Source organism: Oreochromis niloticus, linkage group LG17, assembly GCF_001858045.2.
Source record: "Oreochromis niloticus isolate F11D_XX linkage group LG17, O_niloticus_UMD_NMBU, whole genome shotgun sequence".
Classification (NCBI taxonomy): domain Eukaryota; kingdom Metazoa; phylum Chordata; class Actinopteri; order Cichliformes; family Cichlidae; genus Oreochromis; species Oreochromis niloticus.
Genome location: NC_031981.2, coordinates 19,864,845 through 19,879,378, shown reverse-complemented (window position 1 = coordinate 19,879,378; position 14,534 = coordinate 19,864,845). Strand labels below are relative to the sequence as shown.

Below are 14,534 nucleotides of genomic sequence, written 5' to 3'. Positions count from 1 at the left end.
TCCTGTAGCGTCTTTCGGAGGGGAGAAGCTGGTAGAGTTTATTGGCAGGATGAGAGGAGTACCTGAGAATGATGCATGTTCAGCGTAGACATCTCTTCTTGTGGACATCCTCAATGGCAGGAAGTGGTGACCCTGTGATGTGTTGGGCGGTTTTCATCACCTGCTGCAGTGCCTTGCGGTCAGCAACAGAGCAGTTCCCATACCTTACTGTTACACAGTTGGTCAGGATGCTCTGTATCGCACAACCGTAGAATGTTAGTAGACAGGTGGTTCTTCTTCAGTGTCCTCAAGAAAAAGAGGCACTGATGGGCCTTATTGACCAGGCTGGAGGTGTTAGTTGACAAGGACAGATTCTCAGAGATGTGGGTCCCCAAGAACCTGAAGCTGGAGACTCGTTCAACAGCTTTGCCATTTATGTAAACCAGTACATGGGTGTCTCTCGTCTCTCTCCTGAAGTCCACAATGAGCTCTTTTGTTTTGCTGGTGCTCAGGAGCAGGTTACTGTCAGCGCACCACATAGCTAGTTGCTTTACTTCTTCCCTGTAGCCAGACTCATCGTTGTCACTGATGATACCAATCACCGTGGTTTCATCTGCAAACTTGATGATGGAGTTGGATCTATACCTAGGTCTGCAGTCATAGAGGAACGGGCTCAGCACACAGCTCTGTGGAGTGCCAGTGTTGAGTGTGATGGTGGTAGAGTAGTTATGGCCTGACCTAAAGTGCTGGGGTCTGTTGGTCAGAAAGTCACAGCCAACCTCTCTCGCGCCATCTAAAAAGCAAAGAGTGCACATGCACAAAAGATACAGTTTATGGCAGGGCATTCAGGCCGTCACACAGTACACGCCTGCACCAAGCAGCTGTGATCTAGATACCACACTTCCTGAGGAACTGAACAAGTTCTACGCACTGTTTAATGCACTGAACAACACACAAGCAAAGAAAGCCACGCCCCCCACCACCGACCAGACCATCTCACTGCCTGCAGCCGACGTGAGGAGATCTCTCACCAAGGTCAACCCACGGAAAGCTGCTGGACCAGACATCCTAGGTCGTGTGCTGAGAGACTGCGCTGATCAGCTGGCCAATGTCTTCATAGACATTTTCAACCTATCGCTGAGCCAGATGATCGTCCCAGCATGCTTCAAGTCCACCACCATCATCCCGGTGCCAAAGCAATCCTCAGTATCCTGCCTGAATGACTACCGTCCCATCGCCCTGACCCCTATCATCATGAAGTGCTTCAAGACACTTGTCATAGCACATGTGGAAAGCAACCTCCCCTGCTCACTGGATCTGCTGCAGTTTGCATACTGGCTGAACTGGTCGACTGAGGATGCCATTTCCACTACACCTCACCTCTCCCTCTCCAACCTAGACAAGAAAGACACCTATGTCAGAATGCTGTTCACAGACTTTAGCTCAGCATTCAACACCATTATCCCCCCAAAACTGTTTGACAAACTCAGCAAGTTGGGACTGAGCACCTCTCTGCAACTGGATACTAGATTTCCTGTCAGAGAGCCCTCAGTCCGTCTGAATAGACAACATCTCCAGCACCATCAGGCTCAGCACAGGAGCTACTCAGGGCTGTGTCAGCCTATGGTTGTTCACTCTCCTGACACACGACTGCCCTGCACAGTTCTAACCACATCATCAAGTTTGCTGACGACACAATCGTGGTTGGACTCATCAGCAGCAACGAGGAGTCAGCGTACAGAGATGAGGTTCAGAAGCTTGCCTTCTGGTGCAGCAAAACCTGTCACTGAATGTGGACGAAACCAAGGAGATGATCGTCGACTTCAGGAAGACTCGCTCCACCCACACACCACTCAGCATCCACGGTTCCACAGTAGAGACTGTTAACAGCACCAAGTTCTTGGGAGTTCACATTTCAGATGACCTCACCTGGACCACCAACACCACCTCTATCACCAAAAATGCCTACCAATGCCTCCACTTCCTGAGACGCCTGAAGCAGGCCAACCTTCCTCCTCCCACCCTCACCATGTTCTGCAGGGGCACCATAGAGAGAGTTCTGACCAGCTGCATCCCCGTGTGGTTTGGAAACTGCAAAGTCGGCGACCTCAGCCAGCTACATCGGATCGTCAAAGCAGCTGCCAAGATCATCAGAACATCTCTCCTTCTGCTACAGGACATCTTTCACAAGCGCTGCAACAGTAAGGCCTCCTGCATTGTGCTTGACCCCTCACACCCCTCACATGGACTTTTCTCCCTCCTCCCATCTGGCAGATGCTATCGCAGCATTGGGGCCCGATCCACCAGACTAGGAGACAGCTTTTTCCCACAAGCCATCAGACTCCTGAACTCACTACCAGCTCCCCCACTCCCCCCCACCACACCCCCCACAGAAACCATTAACTGACTCTATTGCACTCCACATACCACTGCCTTTGTAAATCCAGATGCTGCTCTATGGACAATCCTAATCTCAGGAATCCTGCTCATGTTGGTGATCAAGATGCAGCGACCCAGAGTCTCCATTTCAACGTGGGTCGAAAGTGCGGTCTTCAAACTATATACCAGTTTTAAAATTGTCTTGATAGGCCATGTAAAACCAGAGTTATGATAAAAAATAAACGTTTTATTTCTGAACAAAACAGTGGTGTTTACAGCGGGAAGAAATGGTAAAAACTGCGTTTTCTAAGGACAGCGCTAGCAAACACTCTCCGCTTGCGAGTGAAAAAAGAAAAAGAAAAAACACCCGTTCCCTATTGGTGTTACATTGTGCCATGTCAACCAATCAAAAAATGATATGGCAACATGTGGCATTTAGTTGTTTAGGAAGAAGGGGAAGTTTTAGGAGTGACGCCAGCGAGAGAAAGCGGGCGAGCGAAAGAAAGAGAGAGCGCGAGTTTTCACATGAGAGACATTAGTGATGTTTAGTGTGTTTGGAGGTTCTAGTTAGTGTGTTGTGTAGTTATTTTTTTGTTTTGTGTGTCAGTTATACTGATGAATGTCACATTTGCTCCAAAAAAGCCACCAAAGGCAGATTCCAGTGTAAACGCTGTCTCCACATGATGCACCTCCTGTTGTCAGACCTGCAGGGTTTAGGCCTGTGCTGTTCTCCTCTGTCTTATAGTAGACACAAACTATTTTTTGGAGTGGCACACACCCCATTCTGGTGGTGTTCATCTGCCATAATGTTAATGTTTCTTCACAGCTCAATTGTAACAGCGGCTGGAAGATTTCTAGAGTTCAGAGATGCTAAAGCTGATGAGATTCATACAGCTGCTAACAGCAGTTAAAGTCAGGGAAAATAGAAATATTGAGGATTAACCCTGTAATCATGGTACTGACCATACTGCTCATAGTCTCATTGCTGATGGTCAAGAATTCAAAAAAGATGTTCATGAATTAGAAATACTTCAAGACATTATATTCATTCAAGACAACTGGCTGCATCCTCAGCTAGATTTTATTATTCCAGGATTTGATTCCATCAGCTGTGACAGAGAAAACTATCAAAGTGGTGGGGGATGTGTTAAAAAAAGAGTTATCTTACTGAGGTTCCATCACCCCAGGATGTCAAATGTGTTATCATAGAAATGTGTGACACAAATAAAGAAGAAAATATGAAGTTGGTTAATTTATGAAGCTCATGCGTAAGTTCAATAAGGAAGGTCTGTGGCCTCAGATCTGTCTGCTCCCAGGTGCTGCTGGCTAAATCTAAGCTTTATCACTCCCACTCTCCCACACTGTCAAGCTGTTTGTGTTATCACTGGTCTAGTCGAATCATCCTCTCCCAGCCTTCTCCAGGCCAATCAGCATTCATGCTGCGTACTTTAATGGTCACTGTGCACCTGTCATTCTCCTTTGCAGACACCCTTCTCCACCTCCCCCTCTCCTTCTCCACCTCTCTTCACTCAAGAATTCCATTCAAGTCACCTTGAGCTCCACCACCACCATCTAGGCTCCGGGGTTTCCTTCTCTAATCCTTTCAAAGCTCGAGTTCTGTTCTCGGGACACTGAAGTCTAACCACCAAACACTTCTATCTATATTCTGTTTATCAATAAATCATGTTCATTCTTTCTAATTCTCTCTCCTTACTGAACTATAATCTGTGCAAAAATAAATCTTGATATGGTAAAAAAAAAATTGGCCGGAACAATAAATAAAAAAAGAAAATTTCAATAGTCACAACAGCTTATGGGGAAGCTGTCACACAGACAATAATAGTGATGTAGCAGAAGAGCTGATTGATGACAGATCACTGTATGCCTTAATAATGGTGAAGTAATAAGATGTTTAGATCTTACTCTAGTATCTAGCAGTTTATGATTGCTTCAGAATGGTAAGTTAGGAGAGTTTCCACCAGAGGACGTGATCATTTCCCCATAATCGCTAAAGTTAACATTAATGCGTTTTAACAAGAAAGAAGTTCATTCAGTCATGGTGCTTTGAAAGCGGGGCTAGGAGAAATCTAGAAGACTTCAGAAAACTTTGTATGCAAACAGCACATTTAGTGAAAATACAGATTACAGGACATATCCTGCTGGAGCACTTAGTATACCAAAAGGAACTACACAACGACATATTTTCAAATCTAGAGGTATACATTAATTCTTCATTATATGCAGAAGTTGCTGCAATTTGAATGAGGGGAAGGAATGTTCAACACATAGTCAAACATTTGCAAAAAGCAATAGAAAAAGTGGAGGAGTGGTCACATGACTGGGGATTTAATTCCTGTTATATGGTTATCACAGAAAAGCACAAAATCGATGCTCTAAAATTACAACTATATGCTCAATCAATGATTAAAGTGCCTAAATTTAAATATCTTGGTCAGTGGTTAGCAGTGATGGGAATAACTGCGTTAAAAGTAACGGTCTTACCAACGGTGTTACTTTTTTCAGTAATTAGTAATCTAACTAATTATTATTTCTATTGTTACAATGCAGTTACCGTTACTACCAAGAAAATGCGATGCGGACGCGTTATTATTTTTCAACACACAGACAGTTAAAGGTGTCTTCAGCTTACCAGGAGCTGGGGGGCAAACCAATCGCAGGAGTGCTGCTGATTGGCTGTCTCCAGGTGGGAAACAGGAGGAGTGATACACCTCCTGCTGTGAGGCCTGCAGGTATGGCTACCTCCACACTAACATCGTTTTCTCTCCGTTTTGGCCTCCCGTCCACACTAAGACGGCGTTTTCGCTCATGGAAAATGCAGAGCTTTGAAAACGGTCTCCAAAGCAGATACATGTGAAAACGGTGCTTTCGCGTCGCAGTGAGGACAACGAAAATGGAGACTTTTTGAAAACGATGACACATTTTAGTCATGTGATGCAGTCAAGTGACCAATTAAACTAAGATAGCGGAGGGCATTACACAGCAGTTGTTTTGTTTGCTCTCAGTTTTAAAGATTAATTAAAGATTAAAATTAATCAATTAAAGATTAATATCAGTCTGTACATGCTCCAGATAGCTTTCCTTCAAATTCTTTGTACTTTTGTGTTACTCGCAGCAACAACTCCACCTTATTGTTAGTCCATTTAAAAAACTCTGTGCTTTTCCTCGACATTTTGCCGCGACGTTTCAAAGAGACGGAAAGTACAAATGAGCTTTAAAAGGTGAAAAATTTCCAACTTTTACTTCAACTTTGTTCTGAGCTCCTGTTCAGTGACATACCTTTCTGCAAACACCCATCTGTTATCAACTCACATTCAAGGCAGCAGGTGTTTTACAGTCACTGACTAACCTGTTTGAGGAAACTTGAGCACTTGGAGAAAAGTCCATGTACACTGACAGAAAACCCCACAAACTCCCCTCAGGAATGTCCAGACCCCAACTCCAAGAATCAGGGCCTTCGTTCTGAGGAAACCTGCTGAGGGGCCTGACAGCATCACTAACCTAAATTCTGAGCTGGCATGGAAAATGTTCAATAACGCAAAAGAAAACAGACCACTTACCCCAAATGTGTTTGCTATTTGAGTCAAAAAGCAGCGTGCCATTTCTGTAAACTGCTACTTTGGAAAACAAAATGCTCAGTCACTGTTTCCCTGCTAACTCAACAAAGCCACAACCTACTTTTATTTCATGCATCTATACATTATAATCTGCTGACTGAAAGATGTAACATGCACTAAAGTATGTCAGCGATAACGCAATAATTGCAGTTTGATGTAAAGGATGTAAAAAAAAAGCTCAGAGTTCCTGATGTTGATTCCTCTCAGTTATTACCCAGAACATGAACACTGGACAATTCTGCACAACCACAGATAAGTATCATATCGTATCAGTCAATATCTGCAAATGGGACCTTCTGTATGACTAAAATTAAAGAAATGTTCAGCTAATAGAAAAAAATAAGCTGTTAGTCTGCAGGTATCCAAAGGCCTCCTTGTATCCAGGCGATATGATCAGCACATAAATACAAACCTTTGTGCTGATGAGAGAAGTTGTGATTTACGGCCTATTTTTTCAGTTTTTTTAAACGCTGCATATAACTGCAGATTCATTTTTGTTTGTGGTATTTTATTACCAGTGTCTGTTGCACACCAAAAGCTATTCTATTCTATTCTATTTAGCTTTTTGTGAGAAATTATGGAGCCCTCAAGGTTCATCCAAATACCAGGTGCAGTGGAAAACTGTAAGCAGGTGCGCTGTGTCCAAACCCAGAACACTGCGGAAAATGCAAAGGAACACAATGGTCACTTTTCCCTCCAACAGACTGAGGGCTTTCTTGTGGTTCCAAAGATACTTGGAGAATGGGAGGCAGAGCCTTCAGGAAAACAAACAAACTGTGAAAGGGATACATTTTGTTTAACACCCTAACTCAGGATTTAAGCTGCTTAGCAGTTTGGGTTGTATTTTTAGTTTTACTAATTTACATCCTATTGGTTTGGCATTATCTTGCTGAAATAAGCCGAACTTCATGTCCCACCAAACCTCGCTATATATATCCATTGAATATGGTAGAAACCGGCCTGGCTCAGCGGCAAAAACTGAACCGTAGACTACAGATGCTGATGCTGGAGGTCTCATTGTGGCCACAGTTCTTCTTTATGTGCACAGACCTGTTTGTGCAGATGGACAGACTCGTCCTTCCATTCGACCTCGGACCTTCTTAAATGAGCTCCAGAGAGACCGGGAGTGTTTCTGGATCGGATCTTTCATTGGAATTTGAACTTTTATTGGTGGATGCAGAGACGGTCCATGCTCTCTGATGGCTTTCCGGGGTGTTTCTGAGTTCTGGGCTTGAGGAGAGGAACCTAAAAGGGGGCCGATGGCGCGATATGGCAGCCTCGCTTCTGTCAGTCTGCCCCAGGGCAGCTGTGGCTACAACTGTAGCTTGCCTCCACCAGTGTGTGAATGTGAGAGTGAATGAATAGTGGGATTGTAAAGCGTTTTGGGTGCCTTGAAAAGCGCTATGTAAATGCAATCCATTATTATTATTATAAAAGCACCAACATTTAGTGTTAGTTTGCAGCCTCGTGGGCAGAGACTTCAGTCATGACTGAAGCTTTTAATAATTGAGGAAAATCCTGAAATTCCTTCCTCGATGATGAATCACCCACATAATCCTTCCTAAACAACTTTAAAGCCAAAACCGAATCAAACATTGATTCACTTCTGGGGAGGCTCTGGTTACTTTTGACGAGTCATGTCATTATAATTCATATCAAATATCAAAGTGCATGTGAATCATGACTCGACAGAAGCCCTCGTGCACCTTCAAACCACTGCAGTAGGTGGATTTACTGAGCGTCGCTGTCTTTGTGGCAGCCTGACCTGGTTACTGCTCTGACTTCCAGGAACAACTCAGTGTTTTCTCCTTACACAGAAGCTACTCTTCTGCTTTTTTTCCTTTTCTTCTAATTTTCTCCTGCGGTGCCGGTGCGCTGACACTTTTGATTAACTGGGTCGATTTATGAAACCTATCTAGTCAAGGGTTCCTTGGCTGCCTTGATCAAAGGCACAACCTAGTTTTATCTGACCGCACATCTGAACATCAAACACCAGGTTTTACCCCATGAAAGTGCCCATTTTCACAGGAAGGAAGTGACATCATCATCATCACCACTGTGGGATCTGCTGACTCAACAGGAAAAAAGAGACAGAGAGAAGGAGAAGGGGAGCACAGAGGAGGGAAGGTTATAGGCGGAAATTGAGGAGAAAAAGGAGAAATGGGAAGGCCTGTGATGATAAAAAGGAAGGCAGGTTTGAAGTAAGGCAAAGAAAACAAAATGTTTTCAAAATGAGGAGGAAATAAAAATTAGGGGAAAAAGGCGGAATTATTGGAAAAAATGAGGCAGGAAAACGTAAAAAGGAAAAAGTAAGGGGGGGTGGGGGGTGAGAAGATAGTGGGGAGACAGGTAAGAGTGTGATGTGAGGAGCCAGTGGAGTAAAGGGGGAAAGGAGGAGAAAGAAAGGAATGCAGGAATGAGGAGAAAAGGGGAGGAGCCATCAGCTGGGAGGCTCCTTGGAAATTTGCAGTGTGACTTAGTGATGTTTTGAAAATGAGGGAGGTGAAGAGAGCTAGGGGGGAGGAAGATGATGAAGGGGAGGAGATATAAATACAGCAGGGGCGAGTGAACCCGCCACAATCGAAGATGCCTCTTCTGCTCATCAGACTCTCTGCTGTCGTGCTCCTCGTCAGCCTCGTCTCTGCCCAGCAGCGCCTCACCTGCCCCCAGGACCTCCACACGGGGCTGATGAGGGACCTGTGGAAGCACACCAGGCTGCTGATCAATAGGCTGCCGGTAAGATCAATAACTGCTTAATACTCCTTTAGAGTTAAGCTCCCACCAGTCAGTCAGTGCATCATCAGTCTGATCAGCTACGGCTACTCAGTATTTTAGTTTAGAGTTTGTAACACTTTTATTGATTTGTTTGCTGATCAATATCAATATTCATTTACTGATGAGTCTGCAGATGAAGCCAATCTTGATACATTTTTAATACCAAGACATTAGTTGAGATTTTTTTATGGTTAATTGCAGTTATTGATTAGTACTTCATTTCATTTCAGTAACAGGATCGATGTTCTATCGATCAATATGTGAATTTATTATCAATAAAGACTGCAGCGTGAATCCAGCAAATCAGTTTAGCAGAATTAACGATCAGTAATTCTTTTAAAATGACTTATTTTAAAATATTGATTGTCTGTTTGATACTAATTAGCTTCTAATAAGGTCATAATTCCAATATATTGATTAGTCTCTCAGTCATAACGCTACACTTTTTATTCAATCAAATCATAAATGCAAATTATTGATTAGCGAACTTTCATTTAACATGCATGCATCATCAATAACTTATAAATTAGTTTGGCATTTTGTGAGGTTTTGTGCTATCAATCAAACTCATTCATCAAACATTCATCAAAATCAGTGGGTGAGTTTTCAAAGTAAAAGTCTGTCACTGAGTAGTTTGCTTTGTTTTTTGGTTTAAAAAAAAAAAATCTGATCTGATTCACAGAAGACTGTGAGCACTGATGTGAGTAAGAGTAGTATGAGTCGTCAATCGTATGAGTAAAACTGAAGCTTCTTTTTTCCACAAAGTGAAAGTCTGAAAAGCTGCCGTTTTTAAACCAGATCAAAGACTTGAAATCACATCTGAAGGAAACGGGAGCTCACACTGATAATGCTTTAAATGTTTAAGGCAGTACTTTGACTCACTGATGAGGCTTTTAATAACTTGTAACACATACTTGAAACAAGCTTGGGTGTTTTGGTTATGCGTGTTTAAAGCTTTTGTGCTTTATTTTGAAAGAAAAAAATGTGTCATGTAAATTAAAAATAAACTACAAAAACCTTTTGTTATGTAATAATGAGTTTCACACTTTCACTTACAGACAGAAAACCATTTGTCCCGGAGGTTCAGACTTCTGCCCAACTTCTGTGTCAAATGTCAGGAGGTCAGTAGTTTCAACTCGTCTACAGCTGAGAATGTGATGTTTTCTGAATGGAGTTTGGTGCTGCAGACCTGGTGGTGGTTTTTTCTGAGGTTTCACCTTTCAGGCATCATGGTGTCCGCCTGGTTTACCTCAACCACAGCCTCCCCTCCCCTCCGTAATACTTTACCAGTCCTGATCTGAGTGTTGCCTAAACTACAGAAACACAATAATGTCTGTGCTCCACCCTCTCTGTCCCTCACACACACACACACACACACACCCACGCAGGCATTTCCAAACTTCTCGCAGGTGACATTCCTGTCCAGTCGAGGGCACACACTTCCCAGGAGGAAGTATGTGTGTTTTCTTTGACAGAATTAGTGACGTATTCTTACCCCACAGAGAGTTTCATGAGTGAGCTTCCACATACAGATGTGTGGGAAAGTCACGGTGCAGCATGTGGTTATATGGAATTTTGTGAGGTGGACAGAAAGGCCGTGATGTTGCCGAAACTCTGAAAAATGACTTGAAGTGAAAATTCAGTGTTTTTGTAAAATAAAAACTGGGTTACAGCTTCAGTGAAGCAGAAGATCATAAGATCTTCGAGTGCAGCTGAATGAGTACAAATGTAAAGGTTTCAGTCATCCTGTAACGTCTTCACCTCTCTGTCACGGGTGTATGACGATGGTTTGTACCTGATGATGCGCAGTGTGTCATTGTGCTGCTCTTGCCTCCTCAGCACGCGATTGGCTGGCTGGAGATCAGAGAGCTGATCAATATCTACCAGAGGAGCGTGTTCAGCAGCGAGGTCATCCAGAAGCTCCTGCACCCGCATTACAACGACCTGATGTACGGACTGCAGCACACACTGCGGCACTGCGTGAGTACACAACAGTAACACACATGCAAACACAATGTGGTCCTGTAACACACACAAAAATGACCACTTTGTTCCGTGTGCTTCTTGTTCAGGTTTCTTCCTCGGAATCTTCAAAATATTCCAAGATCATGAAGAAGCTGGAGAAAAGAATTAACAAGGTAAAAATGTTCACACTCTACAGCCCCACCAGCACTACTGCTGTTACCACTACAACTACTGCCTTTTCTAATCCTTCATAGTAACTTTGCTCTGAAGTATTCTGCTGCTTCTGCTGCAACTAGCAGCAGCTGCATTCTCATGAATGTATTTATATTAGAGATATTAGAGTGAGATATTCACACTAACCGAACCTGATGTGCCCAATTGTCTGCAGAGGAGAAATGGCGAAGGAGATGAGGGAGACGATGGAGCGCTGAAGGCCGTCAGAGAGTTCACCTACATCCTCAGGTGGATCAATGAGCTGACACACCACCACACCCCGTAGAGCTGCTTCATCATCATCGTCATCAGTATTTGCGTTATTACAACCACTCCAACTTCCACCACCATCATCAGCAGCATCATCACTGAGGATTATTCGTTGAGGATCACTTTATGTAGCAAAGAGCTTGTTATTAATGTTTTTATTTATTCTTTTAAACTGGAGTTTTGGATGTATTTGATTTTCTGTACGACTGAGAAGAACCAGCAGCTCGGCTCTGAGTTTTCTTTTTGACTGGACACACTGATGGACTGAAGTCATGGACAAAGGTTTGTGTAAGTGGATCTTCTTTAACAAAAGAACGTCCACCAGAACCTCAAATTTGCTTTACAAATGTTTGAAAAATTTGATTTTTAAAAAAAGGAAAATTAGGTATAACTAGGAAAAGTGTAAGCTGTGTTGCTGGGAGCCTCTTAAAAGATTGTGAATAATTTAAAGTATTGAGAATATTTTACATGTGTATGATGAAACATTATGTACAAAATAAGTTATTTTGGATAATTTATTGTCTTTGAGGACTTACTGAAGAATCTGAAGGACTAAAAATACTTGAAGCTTTATTATATCAACCTGACAGAAGAATAAAATAGGATATTTTTATATTTTAACTTTATGTATCTGAATTTGTTATATTTTTAGAGAAATAAACTAGTTTTTATCTTAATCACTGGTGACTGGTGTCAGTTTCTGAGTTCCTTAGAGTTCACAGAGCTTTATCTCCCTCTGCTGGCCTGGATTTGAAACAACAACAACAGTCTGCAGAGCTTGGGAGTGAAAACTGTTCTCCTGTGTTGACATTCATATAAAGATTGCTCCTTATGAATGACTTCCGCCTAAAATCTGAGCTAAACATTATGAATTATCTGAGAGATTATCTTGTACTGTCTGAAATCTGTGGCTTTCTCAGTTTTTGTACAGTTTTACAGCAGGGGTGGGCAACTCCAGGCCTCGAGGGTCTGCGGTTTTAGATCTCAGCCTGGGTCAACACACCTGAATCAAATGATTAGTTCATTACCAGGCCTCTGGAGAACTTCAAGACATGTTGAGGAGGTAATTTAGCCATTTGAATCAGCTGTGTTGGTTCAAGGACACATCTAAAACCTGCAGGACACCGGCCCTCAAGGCCTGGAGGTCCCCAACCCTGTTTTAGAGGGATTGAGGTGTGTTCAGTCTTATTAGCCTGCTGTATTTTGAAAGCTTCATCACTAAGATATAAATAAGAGAAAGGAAGAGGTACCTAAAGAGAAGCAGCAGCACGCTCAGCTCCTCGCTTAGTGTCTTCAGTGTGCTGCAAAAATTGGTGCACAGCAGACGGATCCTGAATCAAAGGATCTTGTTGTTGTCAGCGTTTAGCAAACACTAAAGCAGGACATCTCAAAGCTGCACCAGCAAGGAGGAAGCAACTTAACGAACTTCTTAAACCCCTAAAATCACTGAAGGTACAGCAGGATTCTCCAACTGAGAGAAACCAGGAAGGTAACAAAGTCCAGAGGAAGTGGACATCACAGCAGTAACCGGATGGGAGGCGAATCAACTCTGTACACAGACACCGGTGAAAATAATGAGGGCGAGCCAATCACAAGGGAGGGGAACCAATCACACCTGGAGGAACACAAGAAAACGTGGAAGGAAAAAAAGAGGGTAAATCAGAAAGGTTAACTGTCCCGCTAAGGTTTTCACACCCTCTCCTGTAAGCACAAAGCTGGCACAAACATCTCTCAAATGATTTTAAAGAGTTTAAACAAACTCAAAGTCCACTCACTGGGACATCAGTGGCTGGCTGTAGCTCAAGATCTGCTGTTTGGAAGGTTGGTGGTTCGATCCCTGGCTCCCCAGTCTGCATACCAAAAATCCTTGGGCAAGACACTAAGCCCAAGTTGCTCTCCGATGCATTCATCGGAGTATGAATGTGTGTGAATGTAACTTAGATAGCCCTTAAAAGCATAGAAAAAAAGTGCTGGTGTGAATGTGGCATGTTATATAAAGTGCTTTGAGTGCTCTAGGAGATTAGAAAAGTGCCATATAAGATCCAGTCCATTTACCAAAACTCAACAAATAACCGATTAACACTCTGTTAACAGCAACAGTCAAACCATCCAGCATGTGAGGACTGTTAGAGGGCAGCTGCCGTTAATCAAGTGTCTGCAGCGAGTGGGTTTGAACAGGAGGACTGGGAAGGTTTCAGGAAGAAGGTGCTTAGCAGCATGATGGATCTTTCTCTGCTTCAGAGAACAATAAAGAATCCAAAGCTGTCATGGTCTCCTTATCCTCCTGTGCTGACCTGCCTCTCTCTGCTGTGTGTGTGTTTCAGAGTTCAGTGATCACTCACCTGTGTGCAGTCTGATGATGACTGACCCAGATGTTGTGGGTCTGTGGACAGGAAACAGACTGTGTCCCCTGTGATTTGGTCTATAATGGCTGCGAGTCCAGAAAATTTCCACCCGAGGACAGAGTTGGAGATTCTACTTGGAGTGATCATGCTGATTGGCTGCTGCGGGTGGTGGTTAGCATGTTCACTCAACACACCAAAGACTCCCGTTTGAGACTGTGAGGAGACACAAACTCAGTCTCAGTGCCTAGCCTGGATAAATGCGAGGGTCGTGTCAGGAATGACAAAATCCAAATCCTCGTTGAGGAAAAGTACGAGCTGGTTGTCTGCTGACTATCAACATCCTCCAGAGAGCGTGCTGTATCCCTTAAATGCAGATATATTTTGCCAGTGTTTACATTTCCGGTGGATAAAGAGCAGTAAAAGAAGCCATCTTTGAATGGAGGGGCTGGCTTATGACACCAACAGCAGCCACCTACAATGCAGTTTGAGATCCCTGCCCAGGCACCACTCCTGCTCACATCTCGCGTCAGGTGACCTAAGTAGGTTACATGATAGGGTTGGGCAAGATCTCACGGTGGTGTCACTTGAAACCACTGGAGGTAATGACCCACACCTCGTTATACGCACCTTTGCTCATGTGACAAATTACATGATTAATAGTGGATCAACAACCCTCTCAAAGGACAACCCCCACCAGGGTTTAAGCACCTGGGGCTCTCCAGCGGTTGGCTTTAGAACTGAAGACGCTTGAATTAGAGCTGAAACATCTTCCAGCCGCTTTCTTTTCAATCTTTTAAGACCACCATGGTGTGGATGACTGAGGATCTACACAAACATGTTAAAGCATGCAGTACTTTTCACAACATGTCACATTCACGGCCCAAGGATACCTTGGCACGCAGACAGAAGCAGCCACGGATCAAACCACCAACCTTCCAATTAGTAGCTGATCTGCTCGACCTCCTGAGCTACA

At 43.4% G+C, this 14,534-nt stretch overlaps 1 long non-coding RNA gene across 1 annotated transcript; it reads left to right on the top strand.

Moving 5' to 3' along the window:
- Positions 1-12,370: 12,370 nt before the first annotated feature.
- On the top strand, positions 12,371-14,012 carry LOC112842567 (uncharacterized). The gene is made up of 3 exons (XR_003214380.1): positions 12,371-12,870; positions 13,311-13,421; positions 13,541-14,012. It is a non-coding gene; the product is annotated as an uncharacterized LOC112842567 (long non-coding RNA).
- Positions 14,013-14,534: the final 522 nt, after the last annotated feature.